This window comes from Lepidochelys kempii, chromosome 27 (genome assembly GCF_965140265.1).
Source record: "Lepidochelys kempii isolate rLepKem1 chromosome 27, rLepKem1.hap2, whole genome shotgun sequence".
Lineage (NCBI taxonomy): Eukaryota > Metazoa > Chordata > Testudines > Cheloniidae > Lepidochelys > Lepidochelys kempii.
The window spans coordinates 13,821,854-13,838,082 of record NC_133282.1 but is presented as its reverse complement, the minus strand read 5'-3'; the positions used below and the strand labels follow the sequence as shown (position 1 = coordinate 13,838,082).

The 16,229-nt window shown below is 45.1% G+C and overlaps 1 protein-coding gene across 2 annotated transcripts in view; it reads right to left on the bottom strand.

The window, feature by feature from the left end:
* SKAP1 (src kinase associated phosphoprotein 1) overlaps positions 1–16,229 on the bottom strand; it is a 227,146-nt gene that overhangs the window by 163,985 nt on the left and 46,932 nt on the right. The gene's annotated exons all lie outside the window — the stretch shown is intronic.

The following is a 16,229-nucleotide window of genomic DNA, read 5'->3' as shown; positions in this document are numbered from 1 at the left end:
GGCAATGATCGAGTGATCCATCCTGTTGTTCAGTCCCAGCTCCTGGAGTCAGATGTTTAGGGACACCCAGAGAATGCAGTTGTATCCCTGACCACAATAGCTAAGAGCCATTGATTAACTTATCTTCCATGAACATATCTAATTATTTTTTGAACAGAGAGTGTATATTTTTGGCCTTCGCAACATCCCCTGGCAATGAGTTCCACAGGTTGACTGTGCATCGTGTGAAGAAGTACTTCCTTATGTTTGTTTTAAACCTGCTGCCTATTAATTTAATTGGGTGACCCCCCCGGATTCGTGTGTTACGTGAAGGGGTAAATAACACTTCCCTGTTCATTTTCTCCACACCGCTCATGATTTTATAGACTTCTATCATACCCCTCCTTAGTAGTCTCTTTTCTAAAATGAACAGTCCCACTCTTTTTACTCTCTCCTCAGAAAGAGACCGTTCCATACCCATAATCATTATTGTTGCCCTTCTCTGTACCTTTTCCAATTCTAATATATCTTTTTTAAATAGGGCAACCAGAACTGCACGCAGTATTCAAGGTGTGGGTGTACAGTGGATTTATATAGTGGCATTATGATGTTTTATGTCTATTATTTATCCCTTTGCTAATAGTTCCTAACATTGTTAGCCTTTCTGACTGCCACAGCACACAGAACAGATGTTTTCAGAGTACTATCCACGATGACTCCAAGATCTCGGTCTTGAGTGGCAGCAGCTAATTTAGATCCCATCATTTTGTATGTATAGCTGGGATTATATTTCCCAATGTGCATTACTTTGCATTTATTGACATTGAATTTCATCTGCCGTTTTGTTGCCCAGTCACCCAGTTTTGTGAGATCCCTTTGTAACTCTTCACAGTGAGCTTTGGCTTTAACTATCTTGACTAATGTTGCACTGTCTGCAAACCTTGCCACTTCCTTATTTATCCCCTTTCCCAGATCATTGATGAATATGTTGATGATGAATATGAATATTCCAGTAGAGATCCTTGGGGGACCCCACTATTTACCACTTCCCTGTGGTAAAAACTAGGGAAAGGGGAAAAATAGCCTGAAGACCTGGATTCTGGGCAACAAGCAATCTGAGTCTGTAATGGGCAGTTGACATAGGGAAAACTGGATCATGGTTTCTGATGGAGTTACCAAATTAGCAGATGAAGGGTCATGCAGGTGATACAGTGCCCCAGCAAATCTTGCTTGAAGCATTAATTTCAATCAGTTTGGCTATCAATGTCTCATGGACTGAAAACTGACCCAAGGTAGCAATCAGTGTCTCTATATATTGGGAAGCAGTGTCCACGTTGGGGTACTGTAGGGTGTTGTCACACGTTTTATCTAACATGGGCAAACTGCATTAATTCCATGAGCAGGAGGAGATTACTTGATATTTGCATCGCCTCCCAGTTTAATGGCTGAGGAAACAATACCGGGAACCCAAGAGGTTAGGAATAGGAGCAGGAGAATAAAAAACGAGATTCATCTTGCTGAAGTGGAAGCTAGTACATCTGGGGAAAATAATCTAACATACATTGAAGGAGAGAGCGCCGTGGTGGAGCAGCGGGGAAGAACAGTAGTGAACAAACAGGACAGGAACTTGCAATGCAATACAGCAGCACAAAGAGAGAGCCTGATTAGGAACTACTTAAGAGGTAGTACCATGCTATGGACGAGAGTGACAAAATGTCTCTCTCTACAAAATGGCCAAACTGGGTCAGGCCGATCTACCTTGGTGGTTTTCAACCTGTGGTCCACGGACCCCCAGAGGTTCACAGACTATGTCTAAGATTTCCAGCAAGGTGCACGCTTCCATTCGAAATTTTTTAGGGGGGTCTGCAAATGAAAAAAAGATTGAAAACCACTGACCTACCTAATGTCGTCTCTGTAGCAGAGGGGCATGTTGGATTCTCCAGCGGCAGGCATATCCACCCATAGTTCACTTAACTGTGCGTTACTACATAACAAAGGACGGAGGATGGAGACGCAAGGTCTTCCACAGTAGGTGGTAAGTTATTATTTACATTGCAGTAGTGCCTTGAGGTCCCCTGACAGAGGCTCATTGCAGTAGGTGCTGTACAAATCCAAACTCTCTGCTCCAAAGAGCTTTCAAGCTAAATAGACAAGACAAAGGGCGAGTGGGGAAAACAGTCCAAGGTCACTCAGCAGGGCAAAGAGCGGAGAATAGAACCTGAATCTCCTGACAACAAGTTCAACAGCCTGTCCACTGGACCAAGAGGATCATCTTTGCTTTGAAGCACAAGGATTATCAAGCCTTATCGTTTAATTCTGCAGTAGCTACTCCCAACCATAAATATGGACTGTCTTCCTCAATATCCTGGAGCGGCGAGTTTCATGACCCCTCCCTACTTCTCGGCAGGAGCTCTTGCTCACCCTACACCTCATGCACAGGTGTTTTGTAGAAACAAGGAAGGACTTTCCAAGATTTGGAAAGCGTTCAAAGAGCATAAGGATCTTCGCTGCATTAAATCTTACTCTCCCTTGGCTTTCGCGGATCCTCTCTCTCATCCCATCTCTCCAGTGGCATCGATAGTCTCTCTCATCAGGTCCTCTCCCCTTTCACTCCCCATGTCGGTCTCAGAGGGCTCTGTCCTAGCCCCTCCTTGGGCAATTGCAGTCGTTCGTGCAGCTAAAACCATCACTTATTGATGACACTGCACTCTGCCTCTCCTCTCCTAACCCACTTCCCCTAATCCAATCCTACATCTCAGCCGGCCTCTGACATCTCTTAGATGGCGAGATGCCATCAGCTTAAAGTTAACAAACTAAAGTAAACTCCTGATCTGGCCTCTGAAACCCCTGACACTCCTCGGTTCCCCATTACCATGCTCTTTCCTGTACTTACCCAGGATAGTCCAGTAAACAGGGTATGGCAAAATCTAGCAGCCACGTTGCCAGCTGACCTGATTAGACTCTATAGTCTTGTGCTTAAGGCACTGGTTTAAGACTCTGAAGAGCTGGGTTCAATTCCGAGTGCTGCCCCAGACTTTCCATGTGACCTTGGTGTCACAGATCCACAGCCTCTGGTGTATTAGTGTGCTGAACCCAAGGGTTCGCCCAGTTCCACAGTGGCAGGCCCATGGCCTTCAGGACTCAACAGTGGGCCTTTGGGTACCAGCAATCCCAGTCTCTGACCGTAGCTCCCTCCAGCCAAAGCCAAGATTTCTGTTGGAGGCTTTTTACTGTTCCACCTTTAAAACAAGGTGACAGGTTTCAGAGTAGCAGCCGTGTTAGTCTGTATTCGCAAAAAGAAAAGGAGTACTTGTGGTACCTTAGAGACTAACCAGTTTATCTGAGCATAAGCTTTCGTGAGCTACAGCTCACTTCATTGGATGCATACTGTGGAAAGCACAGAAGATCTTTTTATACATACAAACCATGAAAAAATGGGTGTTTACCACTACAAAAGGTTCTCTTTCCCCCCACCCCACTCTCCTGCTGGTAAGGAGAGTGATCACTTTAGATAAGCTATTACCAGCAGGAGATTGGGGTGGGGGGAGAGAAAACCTTTTGTAGTGGTAAACACCCATTTTTTCATGGTTTGTGTGTATAAAAAGATCTTCTGTGCTTTCCACAGTATGCATCCGATGAAGTGAGCTGTAGCTCACAAAAGCTGATGCTCAAATAAATTGGTTCATCTCTAAGGTGCCACAAGTCCTCCTTTTCTTAAAACAAGGTGGTAATTCATTAGTTACCTGGCTATAGAATCTGACAGGCTTTCTTAGGTTAGCAAAGAGAGCCAAAGGTTAAGCCATAGTCCATCCTGACCAAACCAGTGCAATCAGCCAGCCAAGCTGTTACAGCCTCCATGGCTCTGACTCTCTCCCTTAGTCCCAGGTGCCAGCCCTGTCTCTCCAAATTCCAGCCCCTTAACACCTTTCTCCTTTGTTCTCCAGCTGGGTTCACATGTTCCATCTGCCCACGTTTCCCGCTCTTAGACGTTGATTGTTTGGTCCTTGGGGGTCTCAAGGTCTTTCTCGACCCAGAATGGGTCAGTTTCAACTGGTTCTTTAGTGACCAGTTTATGCCACCCCAGACAGCTAGGCAACGTACAGACCTCATCACTCCTGCTCCGCTCCAACAATGGAGTTAACCCCTTTTGCACCCATTGGAGAGCAATGCTAAGTACAGAAGGAAACTGAGACACGAAAGTCTTCATGAAAACGTTACAGAAAATTCACCCTTTGTCACACTTGGGGAAGTACTTAATCTCTTTGGGCCTGACCCAAGTCAAATGGAGTCTTTCCTTTGACCTCAACAGGCTTGGATCACATGCCCTGTGCCTTGGTTCTCCAGCTGTAAAATGGAGTTTGTTCTTTCTTTCTCCTTCCCTTTGCCTGACTTGCCTATTTTGATTGTAAGCTCTCCTGGGCGGGGCCTGTTTCTTGCCCTGTGTTTGAACTGCACCCAACACAACAACTCAGCAACTGTCAAAGTTCTACTGTAATAGAAACAATAGATATCAAGTGGGGTGGAACAAAGACACCTGAACGTTGCACCGTGAAGTTTGCCATTAAGTTGCACCAGCTCGTCCGGTGGCCCAAGATAAACTCCAAAATGGATCACTGGTGGAGCGAGGTCCCCTTTTCTAACAAACAGTCTCCCTCCCACCAACAATCAAATCTCAAGGCTTCCTTGCAGGCAGGGTACTCAAGAGCCAGTGGAACAGGAGCATCTTCACCCTGCTTAGTCAGGTGCCATTGTGAAGGTAACCGAGTTAGTCTTTGCAGCAACAATTTCTAGGCCCTAGGTGATGGGACTTTTCAAGGAGCTGATCTATCTGCCTGAAACATCCAGCTGACTTCATCTGCCAGAGTGTTTGTTAGACCTCAGGGGCCGGGGAGGAGGGGAAGAGCAGCATTTCACCAATGTCAAAGCTGCTCCTGCTCACCCCTCCCTCCGCAAACAGAAAAGGCTCTAACCAAATCCAGAGAGCCATAAGCTCAGTAGCAAGAAATTATCCCATTGGCAAAGATTCTGTTCTTGTTGAGTAGCGACTCCTTTATCTCCCGGAGACAATCAACCTTCAGCCAGAGGAGTCTAACCTTAAAACCCCATAACTCAATTTAACGTAGTGTTAAAGTTTGGGGGAATATTTGTCAGTGCCGGCGGTGATACAATCAGGCTGAGGGGCCCTAGAACAAAGAGCAGCGGGTGAAGAGCATGTCACCTCGCTACACATTCGTTTCCTTGATGAACAAGGAGCTATTAGCCAGAGCGAAAGCATTATCTAGGTGAAGGATGATACTGATTGTTTTAGCTACTCTTGCAAACGCGGACGAGAGCATAAGGTCCCGGTGGCTTTTTGTAAGTCCCTGGTTGTGTTCCCCCCCCGCACCACCACATGCGAGTCTGTGTGAGCTACCCTTCAAGAGCAACCCAAGATCAATTTGAGGCTCAGCTCGCTTCCAATCACCGTGGCCCTCACAGGGCTGAACAATTGAAGTTGGACTATTTTGAAAAACAAGTTCATCACCATAAGCCTCTAACAAAACGACTCGAAGACATGCACAAAATGGCCTCACGCAAAATGACAGTGACGAAACATCCAGCAGATCCTATTTACTTAAGCAAACCCACTGGCAGACACAATAGCTACAGGAGGAAGCTTGCTGGATCGAGTTGTACTTTGGTCCCTTGCGTTTAAGTGGAGAGACTCGATTGAGAGAAATAGGAGGAGAAAAAAACAAAACCAAACCACAGGTGTAATTTCCCTACCGATCTCCCAACCGCTCACACCCTACCAGCTTAAGTCGATCTAACTTACGTTGCTCAGGGCATGGAGCGCCCACTGGCAGCCACCAGCAGCCAGCTCCCTTCCCTTCCCCCCCAGTGCCTCCCGCCTGCCAGCAGCCCCACCAATCAATTTCTCCCCCTCCCTCCCAGCGCCTCCTGCAATCAGCTGTTCCGCGGCGTGCAGGAGGTGCTGCGGGCGGGGGGGGGGGGGGGGAAGGAGACGGAGGAATGGGGCGGAACTGGGTGGGAAGAGGCGGGGCCTGGGGCTGAGTGGGGGTTGAGCATTCCCGGGAGAAAGGGGGAAGCCGGCGCCTGTGGCTCAAGGATGTGGGGGGGGGGAGACACGCCCCGAGTGACGCAAGTGACCATGACCTAAGCGCTGTCCACACCAGTGCTATGCCAACAGGAGAGCGCTCTCCAGTCGGCGTGAAGCGTCCTCACCAGACACGCTACAGCGGCGCCCCTGCGCCGACTGGCAACCTGCCCCCAGCGTTCCAAGGGTCTTCAGATGGTCAGCTCCTCGGGGCAGCGACTGGGTTTACTTCTGAGCATTGTACAGTGCAGGGACCACCACTCAAGTGCAATAAGAGTAATGACAATTGTACCGATATTCTCCGTTGCCCCAATTCAACAAAGCACATGCCTCAGTCCCACACTGCGGCTAATGGGATTTAGGCATGCGCTGAAGTGCTTTGCTGAACAGGGGCTTTTATCGGTGCCTCGATCATTTCACCCAATAGTAAATCTAGAAGTTCAGGGCTTGTTAAAATGTTTAGCATCTGATCCTGCAAACAGATACCACGTGTGCTTAACTCCACTCATGCGAGCAGTCCCGTCGCCTGCTCACGTGAGTAGAGTTATGCACTTGCTCCAGTGTTTGCAGGCAATGCTTAAAGTGATCTGAAAAAAAGGTGGAGGGGGGGAAAGGGGGCATCAGTCTGGAAGCAGAAGCTTTAGTAGGAAAGAGCGTACATCAGCCATGCAGCTCTATTTTTATTCTTCTCATTTTTTTGGCTGGCCCTGCAACCCCTTGTGATCTGCGCCGTCCCGCCGTTCCCCCCCTCCCCGCCCCCCTTTAAGCTTTGTTTGCAGGATCAGGCTATTTTACACCAAGCATCATTCCATCTCTCTGCACAGGAGTCCTCCATACCAACTAAGGGCTTGTCCTCACTGGATTTTTTTTTTTTTGCCACTCCAAACTCATGCCCCACCAGCGTAAAAATTAGACTTGCACCTTGGTTTCAGACAAAAACCACAGATACAGATATATCTGTTCTACATATAATGAGTTCTCAATGCACTGGCTGAAAGAATATATACATATATGCACACACACACACACACACTAAAATATACTTTAAAATTCTTACTGTGTTTATGCATTTATATATATTTTTAAATCGTAGGGCTTCTTCCGCATACAAGTAATTAAGAAATAACCAGATCACAATCCTACATTAAAAAAAAACAAAAACCAAAACCAAATCTGTCTCTATAGCCTGTATTTGCAAATTTCTAGTAAAAATTACAGGGCATCCTTTGCCCTTTGGTCCCATTAAGGAATTCTGCATGCACAAGCTGAAAGATAGATAAATCTTTTCATGCTTGGAAGCTGGTGTGTGGGGGGGGGGTGCTAGTTAAATCTTTACTGGATTTTCAATAACCTTGTAAGAAGTAACATCCCGAGCCTGATCGCTACAAATGCCAAGTGCTTTCAACTACCCACGGGCTTCACGTTAAGTATGTGCTTTCCTGAATCAAGGCCATCGTTCTAGTGAGAACTCCTGGAATGATAGCCCTGGACATTTGCGTCCACCGTATAGCCAAAAGACAGACAACTCCACCCTTGACCTTGAGGTTCCAGCTGTATTACGTTCCAATTTCTAAAAAACTGGAACTAACTGGAAACGCCATGAAGTCCTTTAATGTAGGAAGCTTTAACTATTTATTATTCAAAAGCAGGAGAGATGCAAATTCCAACCATTTTGTTAACTTATATTTTCCCTTCTACTGGGCAGAATTCAGAGACACAAAGCATTTATCCCTTAGATTTACATATTCATGAATAAAAAGACCTTTAGGAAGAGGGTGTGTAAGTTACCCCCCCCCGCCCCCGGCGGCAACAGTAACTTGTGCACTGATAATTCACGTGTGTTTGACATGGCAAACATGCAATTTGCCACAAGAGAAAGCTCAATCTTTTGCCTTGACAGCTGCCACATCACATGAGAATAAGCTACATGATGGAGCAGCTTCTTAAAGGAACATGCACAGACTCATACTCACTCCAAAAATTTGAGGGATCAGAGCATTCCCCTATTTTTCAATTAACTTTAAACAGTGCTCACTTTTCAGTTTTCTTCCCTATTTTAAACAAACAAGGCTTCGGTGAAAGCAGCCTTGCAAAGCAATCATGGACATTTAGCCTAGGTACATAAATCTATTCACCTAGTCTTACCATGATAAGAGAGAGAAAGAAAGAGCTGGTCCAAGAACTGCTCCTATGTAAATTCACTGTTTAAGCCACTACAAGGGAAAACAACATTTGCCTAACAACTTTTACGTGACAAATCATGTAAAATCAAGCTCCACGATTATGCAAACGACTCCAGCTCATATTTGCTTCAGCAGGTGTCTAGGTAACTGTACAGACACTGCCCTTTGGCATGAGGCACACACAGAACTGAACCTTGAAGAAAATTGTCCCAACGGTACAGAGAAATCCATAGAATTGTTAGTGCAAGAATCTTTAGTTTTAGTTTATAGAGTAGTTTCTAAACACTGCCACCCTGAAGATTTGAGTGAGTCTCTTTTCAGAGCCCAGGATGCCAGAGCAGCAAAATTCAGATCAATTTTACTGAGCATTTCATTCGATTTGACATTATTCTTAAAATCCCAGCTCAATTACATGAGACGCTCAGCTTCCCTTTAAATTTTAGAAAGCGTTTCTGGCTTTCATATTTGTGAACCCTACAAGGGCATGGAAACCAGAAGGTAAATAAAGAGAAGCCAAAACTGCTTATTTTGGCTTTAAAATCATTATTTTTAAGCCAATCTCATCTTTGAATACCTGGAGGTTGGCAACACTAGAAACAAACACTCCAAAAGATCGGTGTGGTTTTGATGTGGGAGTTGGGTCCAATCCATCTCTTAGGGTGAAGAAGAATCATTAAGTCCCCCATAGAGAGCATAAGAGGGAGGCCTATTTACACTGTCAAAGTGGTACAGAGGGGTCTTAATGTAAAGGAGCACCAGACCTTCAGAGTTTATTTGAAAACCAGTGCTAGCTTGACATGCTTCAGGCACTTTACAATGAAAGCCCAACTTTCAACCTAGATTGAGGAAAACCATAACAGAATGCTCTCTCTAGGTACTAGGTGATGGCTCTTGCATTTTTTTTTAAAGGTAAAAACAACTAACCCTCTCTCTTTAGATTTTCAGGGCCAAGTTGAAAAGAGAATTCTCAAACTAGCCTCTAATGTACCCCAACTAAGCCCACAGTTCTGAGGGTGCAATCTACTGCTATCACAAACAACCGGATTTACACAGCCATCTGACCTGCTGAGGTAAACTGCACCCCCAGTCAAGCAGAATTTAGATGGCTAAGGAACTATCCCTTGTGCCCGTGATTCATGACACCTGTCAGATCTCAAGCACAAAGCTGGGGTGGGTGGGTGGAGGGGTTATTTTGAAAATGCAGCCCTACCATATTTACAGATGACATTTAAAACAAACAAACTTTTAAAGTTGAAAACTTGGCTGTTTGAGCCTTATGGTTCCTTGTTCTCTTCGAACATCTGCCTAGGTTGTGATGTTGTTTCATCCATTTCTGGCAGCCTCTCTGGGATTCCACCCCACCCAATTAATTCTCAAGAGAAAGGTGAGCTAAGTCACTCCATGTAAAATATGGCTGACCCTTTTGACCGGAGAGGTGAGTGACCTAGGAACCTATCTGTACAACGTCAGAGACATTAATAGCACTAAGTTCAACAGTTCTCATGTTATGGCGCATTCCCACTAAAAAGGTGATAAAAAGGGACAGAATAAGCTCTGTAGCTTTAACGGTACATGAACTCCTTACAAACTGCCAAACAGCACTGGAAAACATTGGTTTATTTCTGCAAGTACTTTGTAGCCTGAATAATGGGCCTGATCCTGTGGACCCTAACTCTGGGAAAACTCACGCTGAAATGTCGGCGTGGATCTGCTGGAGCAAGGACTGCAGGATCAGGCCCGATGTTATGGAAATGATACCCCTGCATTTTAACCTGCTCATTTCCTGGCCTTGCATACACCATGCTCAACATCAAAAAGGAAACTGACCAAGTGGAACTTTCTGTGTCAATTGCACTTGTCAAGAAATCACATTTCCAGAACCTTTCACACTCTGTTTCAAAAGTACATTAACAGCAAGTTTATAATAATCCTTTCAAAAGAACAAAGAGGCTTTCCAAACCTTTGGAGGACTGACAGATAATTGTTTCTGCCACCAGTCCACAAGAAAGAGGTAAAGCTTTGGAGTATTCAGGCAACAGGTTTTTACACACACCTGTGGACTTGATCTGTGGTGGAGCTGAGACCCTCACCCTCAGATGAAGTCCACTGGGTCTGCAGATGCTGAGCACCCCTGGGGGCAAAAAACAAAAAAAACAAAAAAACACTAGGCTCCTATTTTGCAGAAAAATCTCAGGCTCTCCTGAATACATCTGAAATTCAACCAGAGTTGCATACCTAACTCCCTTAGGTCCCTTTAAAAATCCAAGTCTAGAGCACTGGTAACAAGCCACACTGTGCCAGCTATTGCAAACTGCAGGCCAGGTTCTAAACTCCGTAAGGCTGGTGGAATAACCCTGCTGAAATCAATGGACCCGCTCCAAGATTTACAATAGTTCAACTGAGGTGAGAATCTGGTCAAATAACTATCACCTTAAAAAAAAAAAAAGACAACAATTAACATTTTTGGTCTGGAAAATGTTTGTCTGCTCATCACATTCATCAGAACAGGAAGAGACACTACAAGAGACACCGATTTGCAAAGCTCGCTTTGTGATCCTCTGTTATTTATCGACACCACGCTATTGGGACAGATTCATTGCTGGTATAAGCCTGCTGAACTCAAAAGGAGCGACACTTTGGCTCATTTTGCCTGAGCACTGTTTTCCCTTCACACCACAACTCCTAAAAAAACAACCACCAAAAACCCACAACAACTCAGACTGAAGTTTGGGGTGGGCTGATGAGGGGCTACCTTTCAATAAGATCACGCTGCAATAAGCAACCCTAGTTTTCTCCATAGCCCATTATTTGCATCCACAGCTCAAACCGATTTCTGAGTTTAATAGCTACCACAAAATGCGCACTCAACGTTATTTTCTTTCACCACAAGAGGGGGCTGCAGAACTCTCATCTCTTTTGTGATCCACAAAACCCCCCAGTTAAGGGCTGCTTTATAGTCAACTACAAGGCAATGCATTAAGCAATTAATACACATATGTATGCCCACATGTGTCAAAAAAAAGATGCATGCCTATCCAAATACCAGACACACATGTCCATGTGCCTCTTAAAATCTGCGTACATGCTGGGTTTTTAAAACAAGTCAACCCACTTTCACAGAAAGGTTCCACAGTTCAGAAAACATTTTTTTAATAATAAAAAAAAGCTATAGAAAATATGGAAACAGAACAGATGCAAGGACTGGAAAACGAGACACCCAAGAAATGGCTAAGGGAACTAAACGTACATAAATTAGAACAGCAAACACTCCAGGGACAAGCACACAGGGTCTCAAAATACCTTCAAAGAGGAAACAATGTAAATGAAAGGAATTATTCAGGGGCTGGAATTCACCTGTGTGCAGAAGGCCATCAAAAGGCCTACAGTGACTGAACAAAAAGAGACAATGAACTTCTAAAAGAGAATGGGCAATTTTCCGCTGGATTCCAAGGAGCGTTCTCCAGGGTCTCCTTTCTGAGGACGACTACTCACAAGCAGAAATTGCTGCCTATCCCCCCCAAAACTCCTTGCAATTTTATATCTTGCAAGGCAGTGGAAATCAGAGAAGGAATTCCCTGCAGTAGGCAAGGGGATTGCAAAAGTGCCACCAGAGAAAAACTGGTTTGTAAACTGAGGAAACTAGTTACAAGACTTAAAAAAAAGAAAAAAAAATTAGAACTCTTGACTAGATACAATGGTCTGAATTAGACTATTCCCTGCAATAAGCTCGCAGTGGCAGACTCCCGCACCCAGGCAGAACTCCACTGAAGTCAATGGGCTCCAGGCAAGCCCAAGGGGCCACCCACACAAATCTGTGGTCTAGGAGATAGTGCACTGGCTTGGGAGTCAGGAGACCCGGAGTCTATTCACCAGCTTTGCCACCGACCTGCTATGTGAATGTACAGCACCCTAATCACAGCTGGACCCTCTGGACACAACTGTCATAAAAAAGATTATAAATAGGACACATCTCATTTGCTGGACCAGAGCTTCAGACTAAAAGCAGAAACTTGGTGTGTGTAGCAGGGATCTCCACAATACTTTTCATGCTCTTTTTAAAAACAAACAAACAAAAACCCCTCAGTTGTTGTCCATTTGCATTTTATTCCCCCAGATCATACTAAAGAATAACGTTGCCTGCCCAACGGCGTTTGTCGAAATCAAAGCCATTTTTAAAGTTGCTGGTTAAAAAAAGGCAGAGGAAGCTCAGAACTAAAAAAAAAAAGAGTTGGGTTTTGATTGTGTTTCAAAGGCAAAAAACCCCACTAAAAACCAACCAGTTGTGTGTTTAAACAAGGAAATAATTTAGAATAAAGAGAAACAACTTGTAAAATCTGTTGGGCCATATTTCTCTGCTAGTGTAAATGGGTTAAATTCAGTTAAAGTCAAGAGAGCTGCGATCACTTATAGCAGCAGAGAAGTTGCCCAACATGTGGAATTTATGTATCAGATGTTTTGCCATTACACACACACACATATACATTCTATAAAGACATTTATATTCAGCATAATGTCAAAACAAGACCAGACGTGATATGAAAGGCACTGTAGTCCGGTGGATAAAAGTACGGGACTAGAAGTCAAGCTGAAATCTATTTCCCCAGTTCCATCACTGACTCGCTGTTTGACTTTGACTCACTTCTTTCCCTGGCCTCAGTTTCCCCATCTGTAAAACAAGGATACACCTGCTTCCCCCACCATTTTAAAGACCTGTGAGATGGAAGGGTGAAAAGCAAGATAAATAGAAAATATTAATGAGACAAATGCATACCTCCAAGTTCTGGCATCTATTTAATTTACACTGAACTTAAAATTAAATTGCTGGACTCTGGCAAATGAAGTGAACTACCAGTCTGAAAAGAAAACATGTTAAAAAAAAATCGTGAAGTGATAGGAGTAGAATACATTATATGGAAAGTGTCTCCCCAGAAATACTTATCATTATAATAGTACTTAGCACTTATATAGTGCTTCACAGCCTCCAAGCACTGTACAAACATTAGCTTCTTAATCACTCATTAGGGATGATCCAAAACAACACTGTCGTGGCTCATTGCATAAAGTCATCCCCAACTTGCAGAATTGCTTCTCCTATCACGCTCCATGTTCTAGAGACTAGAGAAGTTTAAAGGTTCCACAGCTTACTGGAAAGTTTGGTACAAGTGGGGCTAGACAGCTCAAGAGCCAACAGCCAGAGGCACACGTCCCACCCCCTTCTCCACATTTTAGATTGGGAAGCAGAGCACACCAACACCTTCGCTAAGCAGGAAGAACCTCCTGCCTTGATAGCCTCCAGTTAGCAAGCCTGGAAATGCAAGAAGAAGGGATGAGGTGGTCTTTAGTTGCCTATGCAGGGTTTGTGCTTCTGTGAACGCCTCCTCTAATTGTTGCAAGAGGGGGCTAGAAGATGCATGGTGGCGACTAGGTCATGGAATGGTGGCACAGCCAGAGAGATGAAGGTGGTCTTGGAACCTGCCAGTCCAGAGCCTCCCAGAGGTAGGTCTACACGATAAACTTTAATCTAGCTAGTATGGGCACCAATAGTAGGGCAGACGTGGTGGCACAGGCTAGCAACCAAAGGATGTACCCAACTCCCCTGCAGGATTGTACTTTGGTTGGTACCCCATGCTGCCATGTCTACACTACCCTTGTTGCCCACGTTAGCCAGATTACAGCTAGCAGGGATATGCCTACCGGTGCTACAATCACACCGTCACTCGCAGCGTAGACATACCTCATTTGTTGCCCAAGTTGGGTGAGCTATTCCCCAGGTATGAACCACCCACCCTCTGTGTTTGACGAGAAGTAGTTTATAGTGACTTTGTATTACAGTTGCATCTAGGGCCCGTGGCAGCGAACCTCTCAGCCCAGGTCAAGAGGCTTGGGCTAGTGAGGCTTGTACTAGCCCTCTAGCTATAGATCGGACTGGAGCTCACACTTTGAAGCCCACTCCCCTCCAGGCTTCAGAGCCTATGCTGCAACTTCAAAGTGCTGTCTACACAGCTATTTGTACAAAATTTTCTCAACCTGAATGGGGAGGTTAGCTCCTGCAGGCAGTATAGACAGGAGTCTAGAGGCCTCAATTGAGAATAGGGCCCCCTCACGTTCGCTGTGTTTGTACAGCAACTAGAGTTGCTGCCCTGGAGAACTTATGGTCTAAATAGTCAAGACAGACCTGGTGTGAGAGGGCAAATAGGGGCACGGAAAGGTAAAGGGTCGCATTTTCAAAAGTGCCTAAATCCCATTTTCAAACGTGACTTCTTGAGTCTCACTCAAAGCCAAGGGGACTTTGGAAAATTTCACCTGAAGCCACTTGCCCACAGTCACAGAGCAAATCCATGTCCAAAGTGGGTCTGGAACCCCGTGTCCTGGGTCATAGTCCAGCACCCTAAGCAGCAGATTATGTTGCTTCCTGAATCCAGCCAGCACTCTGCAGCATCGCGCTCTCCAGACAGAAGCAATCCGAGGTGTTGCAATACCACCACCTCTAGAGATCCACAGAGACTCTTCACCAGGCCTTAAAGATGCCACCTCTAAACATCTTCACTATGGCAGTGTAACACTTAGCCACAGTCTTTAAGCAGCCCTGTTATCCCGCTGGGAAGCTGAGTAATTGCAACTATCCCTCTATATCAAGAGAGGTTACCAAGGGATCTCCTTTGTATCTATTCCTGGTAAAGGTCTGGCAGGAGTCCCTCTTGACTGGCTCCAGCTAGGTACATCAGGTATGTCCCCAGGAGCCAGTGTGGTTTCAAAGTAGGATGTGGCCCCACTAACATCATTTTTGCTCTCCTCCACATCCTGGAGGAGGCATGTGGGACAATGCCAACCTCTATGCAAAGCTACTGATCTAAAACAAGAGCCTTCGACGGTATTAACAAAGGCGCATTGTGGCAACTCCTCAAGAAATACAGCTACCCAGACAAGTGAGTGAGTCATCCATTTGTCCCACCTGGATACGTTTGGAAGAATCAATTGCAGCAGGGCCCTTCCTGAGCCCTCTCAGATCAGGACATGGATCAAACATCATGGGGAGAGGGGGGTCCGCTCCCCTATTTGCTGAGGTCACCAACAATTCACAGGCGAGGGTCTAGATCCAATCGTTCATGTCGGAGGATGAAACAAACACCACTCAATTTCTTATCCAAAAATATAGACCTGCTGTTGCTCTTACTGCCCAGCTACACAGGAAGTCCAAGAACGGGTAACTCGTTCTAATGGAGCAGCGGTTAGTTTGGTCTCAATGCCAGCATAAAAAAATAAAAATAATAATAATAATTCTCTTGCCAATTCTCCACGTGGGCATCTCTGCGCTAAGTCTGAAATCTTCAAGCATCTGAAAGTTCCAGAGGTGGCAAATCTTTAAATACCTTGGGAGAGTTATTTCAAATCAGGCCCTTTAGGGCTGCCCAAAATCACCCCTCAAAGTTAGCAAAGCAACCCTCTCCTCCCCACCCTCCCCTGTTTGTGAACGCTTAATAAATGTGCCTGGAGAAACCACAGATTTCATAAAGAGATCGCTCTCGTCATCAGGAGGCTATGCCCAGGTCTTCACACCCTTCGATGCCCATTTAGTCTGGTATCCATTATCTAGGTCATATCCCTCTTCATCCATGCTGTATATAGGTGTGTTTTATATCTAAAAGGTAGAGTTTCTTAACACACACACATGATACGAACAGAACCTAAACTCCATGTCTATTACTCATGATGGTGATCCTCTACAATTATTGGTGAGTGACTGAACCAATCCGGTCTCCAGTCCATGTAACAAACCCATTCATTTTATGGCCCAGGCCAGTAGAAACTGCAGATATGCATAGCATCCCACATTGCACAACGAGGCTAATGCCACAGATGTTATCCGTGCTTATGAGCTCACCCCAAATAAAAAACGATCCATTATCTTATGATGCGCAGGAAGGTGGAGGAGCCGGGAATGGAAAATCAGGAGGTATGTGGGCAGATGG